The sequence below is a fragment of the Mirounga leonina genome, unplaced genomic scaffold, assembly GCF_011800145.1.
Source record: "Mirounga leonina isolate KUSES-001 unplaced genomic scaffold, KU_Mleo_1.0 Mir_168, whole genome shotgun sequence".
Taxonomy (NCBI): Eukaryota; Metazoa; Chordata; class Mammalia; order Carnivora; family Phocidae; genus Mirounga; species Mirounga leonina.
Window position 1 is genome coordinate 62,728,824 of NW_023270426.1, and position 20,200 is coordinate 62,749,023.

Below are 20,200 nucleotides of genomic sequence, written 5' to 3' on the forward strand. Positions count from 1 at the left end.
CAGGTGGGGGCCTAACTCTCTAGCTACCAAAACAAACTGTCAAAATAGCTCCTTATAAAATATGTAAGACCTAAACTGATAATTGTATCACTGTCATAAAAAAGCATTATTTGTAAGGTTTATCTATTCATATGTAGGATATTAGTCTTATCTGTCAAGTCCCACAAGTTTGTGCACAGGTTTTACCAGCAACTCCCTATTATACACCATCCTATAGCAGAAACTGAAGAGAAATGTTCCTAATGAGAGACCCCATGCACTGCTCTCTGTTAACAATTCCACAACTAAATTAACCATCTACAGGGACTTCTTGCATTGTTTACCATATCCCTCTGCCAACCCAGTATTTCTTCTAAAATATAAGCAGTTAGGTTATTTTTCATTGGCTCCAAATTGTCTGATTTCTAAACAGAACGATTTATACTATTATTTCATTGTGACTGTTTTAACGAGTGACATTATAAAATATTTTTGGTGCTAAAATAATTTCCAAGATTCACATTTTAAAGTTCTGGAGACCTAGTGTACAGCATAGTGACTACAATTAACAATCCTGCATTGCATACTTGGAAACTGCTACGAGAGTAGATCTCAAAAGTCCTCATCACACACACACACACACAAAGATGGTTAACCACGTGAGGTGACGGATATGTTAATCAACCTTATTGTGGAATCATTTTGCAATATATACCTATATAAATCATTACATTGTACACCTTAGTCTTACACAGTATTAAATGTCAATTATATCTCAAAAAAAAAAAAAAACTGAGAAAAAAGCTCTATAGCTTTTCTAAATACTGTACAATGTTTAATAACACATTCCCCCTTTAGATTTTGATCTCCCTGAGGACAGGTACCATGTCTGTCCCTAGCACATGTCTGGCATGTTTAGAACTCACTGGATATTTGTTGAATTTAAAAATGAATGAGTAAAAGATAGAAGGGAAAAAAAGAAGATGCACATTTTAAAGAGTCATTTTGAAGATTCTCAAGATTCTCACAGCAATTAATAATCATATTCTTATTTTATATGAGATAACCAAAAAATACATGTCGTAATTTACTGAAGTGATGATATACAAGTTAAGAGACTACTAATTATTATCTGTGATCCTAAACATTCTAGCAGCAGATGCAAAGCAGGTAAGCATGAAGCAAAAGCAATTTGTCTGTTGCTCTTACTCACTGTTAGATTTTTACCCTCTCGAGTTATTTTCCATGGCTGTGGCACAGCTGGTGAAGCTAAATCAGGAGCATTATAAATTCTCAATTTAGTTTTCCTAATAAAAATTCAGAGTTATAACCTGCATGACCACAGATAAACACTACTGAAAATGCAGCCAGCAAGCCGTCTGATACATTTGATATATATTAATATGTGCACTCAACATAGTTTATTTAGTATTATCTGATGGAGGTTAGGTTATAGGGAATAAAGTGGTAGAAGGTTTTTACTGACGTGAATTGAGACACAGTTGACATGTTGTATACTTCATGATAACCAGTGCTGTTTAAATATGGTTTCCTAGAAATGGTTATAGTATAAACTAGATTCAAAACATCTCAGTTTGCAATTTCATTCTGTGAACTACACAAAGCAATTATCGTATCTTCTTTCCTCCTATGATTCCAACAGAGAATCCACCATGTATAAATAAAGCTATAAATAACTTGTCATCTGTAATCTTTATCCAGTCAGCATTTCAAAACATGAAACAGTAGAATATTTCTTAGTTGCCCTGTTTGCTCAAAATATGGCATGAGCACTTATAATATGTATAGGAAAATACACAGACGCCTAAGTTTTCTACGTCTGTTTGTTTTTAGGTAGGTATTAAATAGGAACTAGATATAGATGATTTTGTAATAGAAGGTCTTTCCACCTCACATTCTGAATACAATGATGAAAGTATAATATATATCACAAGACAAGTAAAACTGGGTTAATTCCCTACGACCTTTGGAGCTCAAAGAATCTATGCTTACTAAGTCAGGCTCTGGAAATCCAGCAAATAGCAGCCAACTTGTGGAAGAAAGTACAGTGAGTGAATTGGTACAGAGAGTTTCGAGAAACCAAAAGATCTACTCAAATTACAGTCAAAATATCCCTATTACTCAGAAGTATCCTGAGCTTTGAAAAGCTAAATAACCTGGCTCAGGCATCCCAGACGGTAAGGGGATTCTAACTCCGGTCTTCTAACCCCTACTTAGAAGCTCTTATGAGCTCCCTCTACCTGCATGGTGGAGTCAAATTACTTAAACTATTCCAGTTTCAATTTACAGTTTATGCTATAGAAAGTTTTCATTTTTGTGTACTAATTTATATTATCAGGAAGTATTACAATTTGGAGTCTGAGCAAGTTGGACGTAGTTAATTATATAGAGATGAAACATGTCGACCAAAATTGTCTCAGTCTATTTGGTTTGCTGTTCAGAGTTAAGATTGATAAAAATTACTCCTCATCATTCCTCACAATACTTTGGTAAATCAAATGTCTAAGAGAAAGAGTCAAAAGTTAAGGAATGCCAAATACAAAGATTTTAGAAGAAACTGATAATGCACTACTGTGCCTTTTTAACAGGTTCCAAAACTGGAAGTCACCTGGGTAATTTTCACATTGCTTTGTGCCCAGCAAAAAGACAAGCTCAACAAGGCTAGAATGAAATCCTTAGAATATCTTCAAAACAATGCTAAAACTCAAACTAAGAAATTAAACAAGGACTAAGATAATTCTTGATTTTGAAGCCCCTAAAAAGAAAAAAGGGAATTTAAGCAGTCTTTTATGAAGTTTTCATAATATGGAGCAGAAATAGCAGAGCTATGGCTGAGGACAAAATAATTCTCAAAAAGATATGCTCAAAACTTTGGAAAAACAGAGTATCTCGAACAAATAGCCTCTTTTATATGGGTCAAGTATAAATGTCACATAAGTTACTTCAGAGACTTTGAATTCTATGGTAAACATAAACAATAAAACATAAACAATATTATTAATATACATAACTCCAGGCCAAATTAAACTAGTAGAAACTACTATATTCATAAGATTTCAAAGTAGCCAATACTATGAAATAGCAGTAGTAACTTACTTGCAAAGCCTACATCAAATTTTCTCATTCCATATATATGCTTACCAGCATCTCTGCTAAATTATGTGAACTCAAGGTTCAACTTAGATTTTAAAATATAATATGCATATGATAGACACTAAGGTGAACCCAAACCCCAGATGCCCCCTTCAAGGGGAACTTGCTGCTCAGAGGCAGGGAGTACAGTTAGCAAAGAGCCTCCCACTTTTCCCCACTTCAGAGTCTGCCTCAGATGCTGAGAGTTGCCTCACTCAAAATCATGCCTTTCCCAGGCTGACTGGCTTAGTCACTAACTGAGTCAAGTGGGAATATGAAGGCCCCACCATTTCAGACTAATGCAGACAACTATGACAGGCAATATTTGCTCCAGAGCTCACCATCAGGTTGGTGGAGGTTTTGTCAGACCTGCATTAAGGTCAACTTCTCTCTCCAACCAATCCTGTTGTCCTCCTTCTTTTCCTAAGTGTTGATCTTTAATAAACATCTTGCACTCCAAATTTATCTCAGCATCTGCTTCTGAAAAATTCAAGCTGTGACAATGTACTTTTCTAAATACTTTTTTCTGAAAGTAAAAAAAAATTTCATATGTTAAGAGACAAGATGTATCCAGAATATATAAAGAATTCTGGCAACTCAACAATAAAGACAAATAACCTAATTTAAAAAATGAACAAAGGATATGAGTACACATTTCTCCAAAGAAAATGACTAAAAAGCACAAAAAAGATATGAACAGCATCATTAGTCATTAGGAAAATGAAAATCAAAACAACAATAAGATACCACTTCACACCCTAAGGCATGGCTATAATCAACAAGACAATAACAAGTATTGATGAGAATGCAGAGAAATTGAAATCCTCATACATTGTTAGCTGGGATATACATTGGTATATACCCATTTTAGAAAAGTTTAGCAGTTCCTTAAAATGTTAAACAGATTTACCACATGACCTAGCAATTCCACTTTAGGTATATATCCAAGAAAAATGAAAACACATGTCCACACCAAAACTTATACACAAATGTTCCTAAAAGCATTATTCATTAATTCCCAGAAAGTAAATGTCTATCAAGTGATGATTAGATAAATTATGGTATATCCATACAAAAGAATATTATTCATTAATAAAAAGTGAAGTACTGATAAATGCTACAACATGAATAATCTTCAAAACATTAAGTGAAAGAAACCAGCTACAAAAGACCACATATAATTCCATTTATATGAAATGACAAGAATAGGCAAATCCACGGAAAGAGAAAGTAGATTATTGCGTTTTGGGTGTTGGAGGTGGGGAGTAAAGAGTGACTGTTAATGGGTATGAGGTTTCTTTTTGAGGTGATGATTCCAATAGTCCAAAAGAGATACACTGGAAGAGTGTACCTCACTGTGTATTAAATGGTTCTCTCTTTCCATCTCTTCTCTACAACTATAATGCCAAATGTCAAGGCACAGTCTAGAAAGGGAAAAGGCTTGCCCTTTTCATGCACTCTTCTCTATTCCTTTTATGAAACAAGAGTGCTAAGTGGACTTTAGGCAGACTCATTTAAAGAACTTCTCTCTTCCAATGTCCCTACCACCCTACTATCCCTCCCACCAGAGCTAGCTTAGCAACCTGCTCTACCTAGACATTAGGGGCAAACTCAGTATTTCCTAGGTATAAAAGGAAAACATTATATATAAAGTTTTTGTAAATCACAGTCCAGCTGCTTCTAGTTCTGTGCATTGCAGGTTCTCTGTCAATGGTAATTTGCCTCCCTGGCCTGTCACTATTCCTTACATACCCCTTCCAATGATGCACTGATTTACTTTGGTTATGATTTAGTTAATTCCTTGACCATATACCACTTAGTAACACCCCAATTTTATCCAATTTCTAACAAGGAATGAAATTTAATAATACTGCTTTATTATTATCATTATTAATCATTATTATCAGAATTGATCCCACATATTGTATTAACTTACTTCAAAGTTAGAAACATACCATTTGCTATACAAACAAAAACAGAAAAAATTAAGCATATAATCAAGCAATTTACTCTTAATGCCAGTAAACTATACTAGTAACACCAGCAACAAAGTTTAAAGGTAAAGTTAAGCTTTGTGGCGATCACAACTGTACTGCAAACAAGACATTTAAGTACCACTCATAATCAGTGTCTACGGACAGTGCATTCCTTGTTGTAGTATTTAAGGGGAAAAATCTCTGTGAAGCCTGATTTTACCTAAATGTGTTAAGTACGAGTAAGGTTCTCATTTAATGGATTTTTTTTTCACTTCTAGAATTTCCCAATTCTTTATAAAGTGATAGTACTTTCTAGAATTTCATGTTCGTACCATATTTCAACAACACCCAATCGTGGAACCAACAGGCAATGAATTCAGAAAGATCTGGGAAGGCTCTATATTGCTGTGATACTACAAAATCTGATCTTAAAAAAAGAGAGCTAGGAATGTGAAATCTCAAGTCAATACTTTAAACTACCATATTAGTTACAGTGGTTATTTACTTCATTCAGAAAACAATACACATAATTCATACCTTGCCTAAATTAACAAAGGACTTGGGACAATAAAATTCTCTTGTTCTAAAAGCAAAGGGCTTTGAACGCTCTTGGCTTCTGTAAAATATTTTTTCCCCAACAAAGGCAACCATTACTTAGCCCCACTATTAATTACAGGAAATTAACTCTGTGGCACTGAAGTTGTCAGCACAAGGGCACTTTGTGGAATGTTAAAGACATTTATGTTACTAGACCTATGCTTAAACACTATGCCAGATGGCTCTCATTACTATTGTCTACATAAGCACAAAGTGGTAGAATCCCTTCCTATGATCATGAGAGTCAACAATTTTACAACTAGACTTCACTTCCAACATTATAGCTATGACTCCTGAGTGACCCTCCTGCTGAGAATAACTAAACTTAGAAGGTACATTACAAAACTCAGAATATCTACAAATGCTGCTCACTAAATTATCATAAAGGAAGAAACAATATCTGCAGAAAAAGTATTTGATAAAATTCAATAAAATCCAAAAAGGTTCATTTTTGGAAGAGAACTCATAGCAAAGTAAGAAAAAAGGAACACCCTTTACATAATAAAGAGGTTCAACAAAACAAAACAGAAATACGGTAAAATTGCTCTTCATAGTAATATATTAAAAACATTCTCTTTAAAATCTGGTACCAGAAAAGAATGTCCATCATTACCACTTTACTATTTCCACTTCTAATCAAAGTTTTCTAGAGGTTCTACTAGTATAATAAAATATGGAAAAGTAAATGAAAATGTATCAGGATTGAAAAGGGAAAGTTTTTATTTGCAGATAATATGACTATATAAAACAAAAACAAAACAAAATAAGAGCCAAGAAACAAGATTTTCTAGAATCAAAAAACAAGAATATTTAAGTCTTTTATTAGGAATAAAAAGAAAATTCAGCAAGATGGCTAAAGTGATTTATATATAAAAATAAAGTGTATTTACAAATACCACCAACATCAGTTATAAAAAAATAGTTATAAAGCATAGTTTTTTAAAAAAGACATCATTTATAAATGCAAAAAATAAAAACCTACATATTAAGAATAAATCTAACAGGGCGCCTGGGTGGCTCAGATGGTTAAGCATCTGCCTTCGGCTCAGGTCATGATCCTGGAGTCCCAGGATCGAGTCCCGCATCGGGCTCCCTGCTCCTTGGGAGCCTGCTTCTCCCTCTGCCTCTCTCTCTCTCTCTCTCATGAATAAATAAATAAAACCTAAAAAAAAAAAAAAAAAAAGAATAAATCTAACAAAAGATGTATTAAACCTATATGCACAAAATGATAAAATGTTATTGAAAGACATTAATGAAGACTGAAATACATGAAGAGATATATCATATTCAGAGAAAAACCCAATACCGTAAAGATATCAGTTTTCCTCTGATAAATGGATTCAATATAATTCCATTCAAACCCAACAGAACTTGAAAAATTAATACAAAATGTTCTATAGAAGAACAGCCAAGAATAGCTAAGACACACCTTAAGAAGAAGAATATTATAGAAGAGTTGCCTTATTAGGTATCACCATAACTCACACAGTAAGTCACTAGTATTGCAATAAATAAACTGATCTATAGAAGAGAACTATAAAACAGATACACATAACAGATTTATGTGACACAGATGATACTAACATATCACTGGGGAAAGGATGGGCTTTTCAATAATTGGGACAACTGATTAACTATATAGTAAAAAAAAAAAAAAAAAAAAAAGGAAGAAAAGAAAAGATACCTACCTGACTCCATACATAGAGATCAATTTTGAATGCACTAAGGGCATAAAGCAAAACTTTAAACTTTTTTTTTTTTTTTAAGATTTTATTTATTTATTCATGAGAGACAGAGCGAGAGAGGCAGAGGGAGAAGCAGGCTCCCAAGGAGCAGAGAGCCCGATGCGGGACTCGATCCCAGGACCCTGGGATCATGACCTGAGCCGAAGGCAGACACTTAACCATCTGAGCCACCCAGGCACCCAAAACTTTAAACTTTTAGGGAAAAATATAGACTACTGTTTTGATGTTGGGGCAAGGAATAAAAATGTGATGAGATGTTATTTTACACTCTCTAGACTAGAAAAAATTAAGAAACCTGGCAATACCAAAAGTTAAAAAGAATGGAGTTTGAGGAAGATTCTTATTCGCACTGCTGATCAAAATATAAATTAGTAGGGGCATCTGGCTGGCTCAGTCAGAAGAGCATGTGAGTCTTGATCTTGGGTTTGTAAGTTCAAGTTTCACACTGGGTGTAGAGACTACATACACAAACAAACAAACAAACAAACATACAAACTTAAAAAAATTTCAACCACCATTAAAAAAAACCATAAAATATAAATTAGGGTATAAACTTTAGAAAAATTGGCATGAGATTACCAAATTAAACATTCTTATCATCTTAACCCAACAATCTCCTATCTTTGCTCATTACTTGGTCTTGTACATGCACATCAGGAGACAGGTGTGTAAATGTTCACAAAATATTCATGTCTTCACAAAAGCCAGTTTATTCATTATCTATAAGTGCATAACAAATTACCTCAAAATGTAGTTGCCAAAAATAATAAACACTTATCATAATCTCTCATAGTTTCTGTAGATCACAAATTTCAGAGCAGCCCACCTGGAAGGTTCTGAATCCGACTCATGAGGTTGCAGTTAGGATATATTGGCCAGGTCTGCAATCATCTGAAGACCTGGCTAGAGCTAGAGGTGACTCACTCACACAGATAAATTATTGATACCAGTTGTTGTTAGAAGCCTCATTATCTCCCACATGGGCTTCTTCAGAGGTCTGCTTGAGGATCACCATGACATGACTTCTGAGAGAGAGCCACGAGAGCAAGGGGAAAGCTGCCAAAGTCTCATCATCACTTCCTTGACACTAAACCGGCACAGAGGGCAACCCTTTTCAATGCAGGAAGGGTCTACACAAAGGCATGGATATCAAGAAGAAAAAATCATTGGGGACCATCTTAGAGTCTGGCAACCAAAATTGGAAAGGGCTGTTCTCCAATTATAGGAGGGCAAATCTACTGTAATATATTAATAGAGATGAACACTATATAGTAGTTAAAGTGAATAAACCACAGCCACACTCAAAAATATGGATAAGTTTCCAAATTTTCAAATAATGAGTTAACAACTCACTCTCAGGAAACTACATACAATATAATACTATTTATACAGAGCTCAAAAACAAACTAAACTAAAACAATTTACAGGTATCACAGTTTAGTAAAAAAAAAAAAAAAATCAAGAGAAAAACACAAAATTCAGAACAGTGTTGCTCTCTGGAAAGTGGGAAGGGCATGAGATGGGGAGAGACACATAAGTCAATTTTAGTTATTGACAGTGCTTTGATTCTTGGATTGAGTGAATTTACAGCTGTTCATTATATCATTATGTTTATAACCTGCATAAGCATTACATATAGGGTAGCCACTTGTGAATCAGTATATAATATACACACAATCACACATAGGCCCTAGCTGCATATATTTTTTAATTTATCAACAATATATTTTTATATAAATGATAAAGAAAAGCATTAAAAAAAAGAATATAACTAATTTTAGTAGTGCTGCCTTCTATAATTTGCTCTTTGGTGCATTTTCCTCTAATTGTAATGTTGGGAGTCCAGTCTCATCTAATTAGTCAGAAATTTGGGTGTCCTGCTGGTGAATAAATCCTAGTAGAAGCAGTCATAAGGCAAAAGAATAAACAGGTATTGAGTAAACTTCAGAGCAGTTATATATCAATCAAATAAGCTATCACTAAAATCCAATTGATTCGTTCCCTGTTTTGAAATGGAACTAATATTCTGAATAAAAACTGATTTCCTCAAAAGCTTTGGTACCAGCTATTTAAAAAAATAAACTGTAAATATTTTTTAAAACTTCTATTAAAAATAACATCCAACAACTTTATGCATTTCTGAAAATATCAACTCTCATTTATGCTTTTGTTCATTGTTTGGTATATTGCCTCTAATAAGTATAACTAGTAAAATTTGCCTTTGAGAATATACAAGTGATTAAAATTTTTTAATGCTGGCGTAAAGGGCAGTTATAAGCAACTGGAAAATGAAAGATGAGGACTAAGAATTCAATTAAGAATAATCTGTCCCCTTGACTACTAACGGATAGGCTCTAGTCACAAAAGACTATTTGCCAGAGTATCATCTGCCAGTTTTTCAACATGACACAAAAATGGGCTTTAATTCCGAGAAAAAAACAGTAATCTTTCCTTGTTTTCCAAAATAAGGTGAAAAAGGAAAATGCTGTAACAGCAGCCACTGGAGGGAGGACTTGATGTTAGAATAAGAATAAAACAAGCATAAAATATTTTAACTGGTGCTTTGTCTGAACATAACATTTTGTTAAATTCATTTCTATTTGTTTAAATGACAAATGCTGAAAACACTGCTTTTTCTGCATGAGAGTTAAACTTCCTTTCACTGAAAAACAGATGTTGATTCTACCATCTTTTATTGGTGCACAAATTAGCAGTAAGAAAATTATAAAGCTGCCTAGACTAACAGAATTAGCACTAATGTTTGGTCAAACTATATACTTAAAGACCTATATCTGCTTTTAAATAAGCTTATATTTTATTCATTTGAAATACAGTCCACAAATTTTGCTCTAACACCTCAGGTATTACTTAGTCCCTACCTGAAATCTGACTTGTGGCATTGTTCTTCATGTAGTTGAAGGGCTTCGTTTAGTTTCTAATAAAAATATTCATATATTTTAATATTTGTTGATGTAAACCTGGCTTTACACACAGAGAAACACAAACATACATACACATACTCACACTTCGAGCCTCCAGTGCTGGCCATTTACAGATCACTAAAAGAAATATTATTTAAAGCAAGTTTAAATAAAGATTCAAAACATAAATCACAGAACTGGAAGGGCATAGAAGCTAGCTCTTTCACAATCCCCGTTTCTATTTTAATAGTGGTTAAATACTATACAATAGACACCAGGCTTGTATAAAGTCCTGAACAATTCTAAATATAACAACATCCCTTCCCATTTAAAATGATTCCTTATACAATCAATATTTTGGAGTTGACTTCTTAAACTCAAGAATCCTACTGCGATGTAATCAATGAGTCAACAAAACTGCCAGTTCTGAATAAGAACCATTCAGAAGAGGAGCGCCTGGGTGGCTCAGTAGTTAAGCATCTGCCTTTGGCTCAGGTCATGATCCCAGGACTCTGGGATCGGGTCCCACATCAGGCTCCCTGCTCAGTGAGAAGCTTGCTTCTCCCTGTCCCACTCCCCCCACTTGTGTTCCCTCTCTCACTATATCTCTGTCAAATAAATAAATAAAATATCTTAAAAACAAAAAAAAACATTCAGAAGAAAAAGACATGAAGTGCAGATTAAACTCTGAAATAAATTCATTGGAGGGGCATAGAAATTCATCCGACAAAGTATTCAAGTGAATAGGGTGCACCTAAACCAAGAAAATGGATTTAAAAAAAAACTGGCAACAACAAAAATAAGGAAATGATATTAACTCAGACACTTGTGCAAAAGAAAAATTTAACAAAGCTACATACTATATCAAAGATATGTTTCTAAAATACTGTAATTTTGTTTATATTTTAAAGGTACAGGGACACTCACTATTTTAGGACTTCTGTAAAAAGGAAAAAAATTTTTTTTAATTTTATGGAGTAACTGGCCCTTAATTTATATGTTTTAATATTTAGATCTTCCTAATACTGACATGTCTTTAAAACTGGATAGAAAATATATGGAAAAATACATATGGAAATATATATGGAAAAATGCCTGAAGTATTCACTTACCAACAAAAAAAAACAAAACAGTTTTGTTATTACAGAATGTAAAGCATAGACAAAACCACCTCACCCAAATGTTCTGCAGAAATTCAAAACAAGTCTTAGGCAGTCAGACACTTAATAAATAAGATAACCACTAGATCTATAATTCTATAGGTAAATATGCGCTGAAAGGTTGAAATTAACTACAACAAACATAAGTGACTATTGCTTTAAAAATTGTGCTGCAGCTGCTATTAGGCCAACACTTTGAGAAAACAAAAGGTGGCTGGGCTCTGAGAGAAATACATTTTAATGTTTATAGTCTAAGACTCTCTAAAGAAGAAACCTTTTCTTATTTTTAGAGTAATCTTTACTACAATGTGTTACTTGGTTTTGCTCAGATTTTGTTTTTTCCATATCTTTCAAAATAACATTCACTGCTTAATTAAAAATAAAGTTTAAATTTTAAGACATGAAATATTTCTTCTACTCTGAAACATCTCTCATTCACTAATTACTATTCCTGAAATACTTTCTTCAAATACTGTACTCTCATAAATACCTCATGAAATTTAGCTCCTTGCATTTTATATTACAGTCATCTACATATACAAGTCATATCACCTCTCAGAGGGTAAGCACTGTGCCTTTCTCATCTTGGCATTTCTTACCTATAATGGGCTCATAAATGTCTTAAATAGCGCTTGTTTGCAAAATAATCAAAGCCTATAGAAGCAGATTACATCCCCCCAAAATGGAGAAAGTAAGGATAACTAATGCAAAAATGAGTCCTTACTTCATTTTTGAAACTGTATTTATATAATTTAGTAAACAAGTAATACTAAATGATACTCTTTCAAATGAGGCCTAGTAGCTAATTTAGATTAATTACTGAAATAATAAAAATTGATACTATTAGAAGATATGGTAGGATTTAGATAATGTTTACAGTCAAGGTCTTATTCAGAAAGAAACAATACACAGTAGGGACAATAGCCATATAGAAACATAGGGTTTACATAATACTTGTAATCAGGGTCTCATTCAGAAGGAAGCAATACACTCTAAAAAATAATAGCCATAAGAAAACACAGTATCACTTCATTATTGAGTTGATGCATAGGCAGACCTTTCTATCTTTTCCTAAGACTAATTTTAGGATTTCAGAATCTTCTGAAATTCATAGTAGACCAGTAAAGTTTAGGGATGCATAAACAGAGCTGCATGGAAAATGTAAAATATTTATTATCTTTTAACAGTTATATGACTCAATCAAAGTACAAGAATGATCAAATGGGAACTTTCTCAATGAAGACGGCAAATAGTAGAAGAGAAAAAAGACATCCCTCTCAAATATCACTGCAACTTTTCCCATTAGGTCAACATGTAAACAACCTTAGCTGTTTTACGTATACAGGATATGTGACAGATATTGGCAAACTGGCTCATAAAAGGGAAAAGGAAGAACCACAGGATTTCAAACCACGTGAACCATATATAAACATTTGAGTGTAACAAATTCTGACATTTCAACTCTGATTTTCCATTCCAGGCACTTGGTTTCACAATGCCAGGTAAATGGAAGAGAGTAGAAAAATCATAGACTAATAGTAGTGAAAAATTGAGGATGGTGTTCCTTCCACACCCTAAGCATCTCTACCTAAAATTCAAAAGCAGTATGAAAAAGGCAGTTGCAGGAATGGAGTACTAATAGTTAATAACTACAAGTTAGAATGTGAAACCCTCTGGTTCATTTCAGGAATCTGTGATCTTTTAGGCATTATATGTCGGGCAGACAGATTATCAATGTTTTCCGAAGTTCACTATATAATTACTGAACAAAATCAATCAAATAACATATGCACCCTATCCACATCTAAATTCTCCATTTTAATTTTAATGATGTATAGCAAACTCTAAATACCACATAGGCAGTTACTTTTCCAATCATACTTGGTGTCAAAAGAAGGTAACATCTGAAAGTTCTCTAAATCAGAGGAGTGTCGTCCCTGAGAGAAGACAAATTATCAGGGTAGACAAGAGTATGACTGCAAAAGCACTGAGTAGTGAGTACAGAATCAAAAATGTTGAAAAACTAAGTTCTTTCTTCCTGAGATCAGGAACAAGGCAGGAATACCCACTTTCACCATTAACTGTACTAAAAGAAATACATGTGGATAGGGTATATAAAATGCAGCATTTGATTGCCTTTGCCCATTAATTTATAAATACCCACATTTACCATTATGTGAATGGAGAGAAGTAAATGTGGATATGGTAAATAAAATGTAGTATTTGACTGGCTTGGTTCATAAGTTTATTATAGAGTGAGCTCTGGATACACTAATAATCTGCCTGACCTACACATCAAATGCTTAAGTCACTATTCAGTGCAATGGGGGGGGGGGGGGGGGTAGGCACAGAGATTGGAAGAAAGAACTAAAACTATCTTTAATTGCATTTTATGTGACTGTTAACATGGAAAATCCCAGAGAAACTACAAAACTACTACTGTTAACAAATTTAACAAGGTCAGAGAATACAAAGCCAATGTATATCTAAAATTCAACTATATTCATATGAATACAGGTACATACATATCAAGAACAATCAGAAAATATGGGGAAAAAATCACTTCAGTGGTGCCAAAAACATAAATTCCTAAAAATAAAGCTAAAAGAAGAGATCCAAGAATGTTACATTAAAAATCACTGTTGGGGAAAAAAAAAATGAAGATCTGAATAAATGGAAAGAAATACCACTTTCAGGATTAGAAAACTCACTATTTTTAAGACAATGTTCCCCCCCAAATTTATTTATAAATCCAACATAATCCCAGTCAGATCACTGGAGGCTATTTTGTAGATATTGGAAAGTTAATTCTAAAATTCATACAGAAATGCAGAAGACCTAGAATAACCAAAGTAATTTCATAGCCCAATGAAGTGGAAGAAGTACCCTAACTAATTTTAAAAATTACCACAAAGCTATAGTAATCAAAACAGTTTGGTACTGAGAAAAAAAGATATATACATCAAAGAAACCGAAAAGAGTCTAAAAAGTCACTAAAAGTCAGTTGATTTCCAACAAAAGTGTAAGGCTATTAAACAGAAGGAAAGTCTTCAATAAATAATGCTGATTCAACTGAATATCTGTATGGAAAAAGATAAAAACCAACTCCTATCTCACATGATACATAAAGAGTAACTCAAAATAGATCACAGACCTGGATATAATACCTAAAACTATAAAAATTTGGAAGAAAACACAGAAGAAAATCTTTGCAACCTTAGAGTAGGCAAAAGTTTCTTAGTTGTAACAACAACAACAAAAACCCCACGAAACATAAAAGAAAAAAATTGGTAAGTTGTGTCTCATTAAAATTAAAAAACATTTGCCCTCTAAAAAATAACATTAAGAAAATGAAAAAGAAGCCACAAACTGGAAGAAAATATTTGAAAAAGACATATCAGAAAAAAAGACTTGTATACAAATTATGGAAAGAACTCTTACAACTGAATAATAATAATAATCCAATTTAAAAGAAGTCAAAACAAAAGTCCAGACCAAGACAGCTATACAGGTGAATTCTACCAAACATATTACCTCTTCTTCTCAAACTATTCTAAAAAATAGAAGAGGAAGAAAAACTTCCAAATTCATTCTATGGGGGCCAGTATTTCTGTGATACTAAAACCAGATGAACACAAAACAAAACAAGACAAAACAAAAACAAACAAAAAAACTACAGGCCAATATCTCTGATGAACATAAGGTAAAAATCCTCAACAAAATATTAGCAAACCAAATCCAACTATACGTTAAAAAAAACAGTTCACCACAATCAAGGGGGATTTATTCCCGGGATTCACTGGTGGTTCAAATATTCCTGAATCAGTCAACATGATACATCATATCAATAAGAGAAAGGATAAAAACCCTATGATCATTTCAACAGATGCAGAAAAAGCATATGACAAAGTACAACATCTATGTGTGATAAAAACCCTCAACAAAGTAGGTTTAGAGAAAATATACCTCAACATAATAAAGGCCATATATATGAAAAACCCACTGGAAACATTATACTCAATGCAGAAAAACTAAAGAGCATTTCCCTAAGGTCAGGAACAAGATAAGGATGTCCTCTCTCACCACTTTTATTCAACATAGTACTGGAAGTCTAGCCACAGCAATTAGATGACAAAAAGGAATAATAAGGCATTCACACTGGCAAGGAATAAGTAAAACTTCCACTATTTGCAGATGACATGATACTATATATAGAAAAACCCTAAAGACTCCACCTAAAAACTACTAGAACTGATAAATGAATTCTGTAAAGTCACAGGATACAAAAACAATGTACAGAAATCTATTACCCTTCTATATACTAATAATGAAGCAGCAGAAAGAGAAATTAAGAAAACAATCCCATTTATAATTGCACCAAAAAGAATAAAATAACTGGGAATAAACTTAACCTAGGAGGTGAAAAACCTGTACTCTGAAAACTATACAACAATGGTGAAAGTAACTCAAGACAACACAAAGATATGGTAAAATATTCCATGCTCGCAATGTCCACAACAGCCAAACTGTGGAAAGAGCCAAGATGTCCATCGACAGATGAATGGATAAAGAAGATGTGGTATATATATACAATGGAATATTATGCAGCCATCAAAAGGAATGAGATCTTGCCATTTGCAACGACGTGGATGGAACTGGAGGGTATTATGTTGAGTGAAATAAGTCAAACAGAGAAAGACATGTATCATATGATCTCACTGATATGAGGAATTCTTAATCTCAGGAAACAAACTGAGTGTTGCTGGAGTGGGGGGTGGGGTGGGAGGGATGGGGTGACTGGGTGATAGACACTGGGGAGGGTATGTGCTCTGGTAAGCGCTGTGAATTGTGCAAGACTGTTGAATCTCAGATCTGTACCTCTGAAACAAATAATGCAATATATATTAAGAAAAAAAAAAAGAAGATAGTAGGAGGGGAAAAATGAAGGGGGGGAAATCGGAGGGGCAGACGAACCATGAGAGACGATGGACTCTGAAAAACAAACTGAGGGTTCTAGAGGGGAGGGGGGTAGGAGGATGGGTTAGCCTGGTGATGGGTATTAAAGAGGGCACGTTCTGCATGGAGCAGTGGGTGTTATGCACAAACAATGAATCATGGAACACTTCATCTAAAACTAATGATGTAATGTATGGGGATTAACATAAGAATAAAATAAATAAATAAATAAATAAATAAAAAGTTCAAAGCAAAAGCTAAAAAAAAAAAAAAAGATATAAAAAAAGATATTCCATGCTCAGGGACTGGAAGAACAAATATTGTTAAAAGGTCCATACTACCCAAAGCAATCTACAGATATAATGCAATCCCTATCAAAATACCAACAGAATTTTTCACAGAACTAGAACAAACAATCCTAAAATTTGTATGAAACCACAAAAGACCTTGAATAGCCAACAGAATCCTGAAAAAAGAAAACAAAGCTGGACATATCACAATTCCAGATTTCAATTATACTACAAAACTATAGCAATCAAAACAATATGGTCCTGGCACAAAAACAGAGACATAGATCAATAGAACAGAAGAATAGAAAGCCCAGAAATAAACCCATAATTATATGATCAATTAATTTTCAACAATGGAGGCCAGAAGAAGCAATGGAAAAAAGAGTCTCTTCAACAAATGGTGTTGGGAAAACTGGACAGCTATGTGCAAAAGAATGAAACTGGACCATTTTCTTATACCATACACAAAAATAAACTCAAAATGGATTAAGGACCTAAATGTGAGACCTGAAAGCATAAAAATCCTAGAAGAGAATACAGGCAGTAATATATCTGACATTGGACACAGCTACACCTTTCTAGATATGTGTCTTGAGGCAAGGGAAATAAAAGCAAAAACAAACTACCAGGAATACATCAAAATAAAAAGCTTTTGCTCAGCAAAGGAAACAATCAGCAAAACCAAAATACAACCTACTGAATGGGAGAAGATACTGCAAATGACATATCCTATAAAGGATTAGTATCCAAAATATATCAAGAATTTATACAATTCAACACCCAAAAAACAAATAATCCAAATAAAAAATGGGCAGAAGACCTGAACAGACATTTCTCCAAAGAAGACATCCATATGGCCAACAGACACATGAAAAGATGCTCAACATCATTCATCAACAAGGAAATGCAAATCAAAATTATAATGAGATATCACTTCACACCTGTCAGAATGGCTAAAATTAGAAACGTAAGAAACAAATGTTATCAAGGATTGGAGAGAAAGGAACCCTCATTCACTGTTGGTGGGAACACAAACTGGTGCAGCAACTGTGGAAAACTGTATGGAGGTTCCCCAAAAAATTAAAAACAGAACAGGGCGCCTGGGTGGCTCAATCAGTTAAGCGTCTGACTCTTGCTTTCAGTTCAGGTCATGATCTCAGGGTCATGAGATCGAGCTCCACGTTAGGCTCTGTGCTGGGCATGGAGCCTGCTTAAGATTCTCTCTCTCCCTCTCCCTCTCCCTCTGCCCCTCCCCCGCCTCTCCCTCTTTAAAAAAAAAAAAAATAGAACTACCCTATGATCCAGTAATCACACTACTGGGTATTTACCAAAAAATACAAAGACAATAATTTGAAAGCATATATGCACCTTTATGTTTATGGCAGCATTATTTACAATAGACAAATTATGGAAACAATCCGTGTCCATCGATATATGAATGAATAAAGAACATTTGTGTGTATGTATATATGTAAGATAAAGACAGACCAAAAAACATAACTATAGAGAACAAACAGATGGTTACCAGAGGAGAGGTGGGCAGGGGGGATGGGTGAAATAAGTGAAAGGGATTAAGAGTACACCTATCTTAAGGAGCACTGACTGTTCAATCACTATACTGTTCACCTGAAACCATATAACACTGTATGTTAACCATAATGACATTTAAAAATTAAATTTAATAGACTTCAAAAGAAAAGCAGGCAAAAGATTTAAAAGAAATATACAAATGACCACTGAAAAATGACAAGAAAAAACATTTGAAGGTGATAGACATATTCATTATTTTGATTGTGCGGATAGTTTCATGGATGTGTCCTAAAACACACCAAATTATAAACTTTAAACATATAAAGTTTATTTTCAGTTATATCTTAATAAGGTTTTAACAGATAAAAGTAAGGAGACTTTTAAATGTTAAAATGGTAATTGGTCGGGCGCCTGGGTGGCTCAGTTGGTTAAGCGACTGCCTTCGGCTCAGGTCATGATCCTGGAGTCCCTGGATCGAGTCCCGCATCGGGCTCCCTGCTCGGCAGGGAGTCTGCTTCTCCCTCTGACCCTCACCCATCTCATGTGCTCTCTCTCATTCTCTCTCTCTCAAATAAATAAATAAAATCTTAAAAAAAATGGTAATTGGTATGATTTATTCTCTTTTTCTAAAATGTTTGCATATTAGGGTAGTACTCATACTATGGAAAATGATATATGGGTAGAAAAAATATGAAAATATATAAACTACTAGAGAAGGGATTATTTTATGACATTACAGTCAAACCTTATTATTTATTCCAAGAGAGATCAGCAAATACACATGAATACAAAAATAACTTAAACATCACAAGTATTTAGATTTGAGTGTAATTATAACAGCTATTAAGGAATTCATAAGACTGTAAACCAAAAAATAGCTCTAAATATTGAAATTTCAAGCAGTCATACACTTTATTAATACACTGGAAATAATTACATTTCTAATCTTACTACTCCAGGCAACTGAGCGGTATTTACACACATGAAGAGGGCAAAAAGAAACTTAAGCTGATCTTCAGTGAGCATCTAATAACTGCTATAGATGTAGAGGGCTTGGGAGTAGATACAGACATGTGGTATTTCACAAAGATTAAAAAAGTTCTAACATCAATAACCTTTATTAAATCAGCAGAACCAGCCTACAGTTTCCTACTATCTTTTCATTCATTCACTTAATGAAAATTTATTAACTGCTTAAACATAACAGATTTTGTGTTTGACAGAAGAGATGCCAAAAGGTGGTAGAGTATGTGGTTAAAACAACTGATACTAGAGCTGGAATGCCTCTGTTTAAATTGTACTCAGTCATCTATTCTATGTATTTCCAAGGGCAAGTTACTTAACCTCAGCTGTCCAGTAAAAGGTTAACATCAGGCTTAAGGTGTTCAAACCCTGTATCTTCTAAGGAAAGGACTGTCCCTTGACTGGCTTCTGGGATATAACCAGTATGGCCTTGGAATATCATGCCTGCTAAGAGTGTCTTTGTATACTTGAAGCCATGGGCCATGCCATATAGTTTATTCTAACCATGTGACTTATGGTGAGTGCATGCTTTTATCCACCTGAGTCCTGCAGCAAGCTTTATCAGTTTGATCTCTGTGGGGGCTGGAAACTGAGTAGTTGTCAATTATGGGGGCAATCCATGCCTAGGTGACTGACAACCCCAACCCCTAAAAGAAAAAAATAAAATAAAAAACAAAACCCAAGACTCCAAGGCTCAGGGGAGCCTTCCTGGTTGGTTAAGACTTTACACTTGTCACACATTGTCTGGGAGATTAAGCACTTTCCATATGACTTGAAAGATGACAAGTGGATCTAGTGTTTTGTGTCTCCTGGACTCCTGCCCTACGTGCTTTTTCTCCTTGCTGATTTTAATCTGTATCTTTTCACTAT

At 34.1% G+C, this 20,200-nt stretch overlaps 1 protein-coding gene across 10 annotated transcripts in view; it reads right to left on the reverse strand.

Moving 5' to 3' along the window:
• Positions 1 to 20,200, reverse strand: part of FAM172A (family with sequence similarity 172 member A) — a 411,264-nt gene that overhangs the window by 379,450 nt on the left and 11,614 nt on the right. For 2 of the 10 annotated variants that reach the window (XM_035014856.1, XM_035014860.1), the window contains exon 1: positions 3,474 to 3,713. The exons of the other annotated variants lie outside the window; for them this stretch is intronic. The gene's annotated coding sequence lies outside the window, so the exon portion shown is untranslated. Of the gene's footprint in view, positions 1 to 3,473; positions 3,714 to 20,200 lie in introns of those variants that run through there. 10 annotated transcript variants of the gene reach the window in all.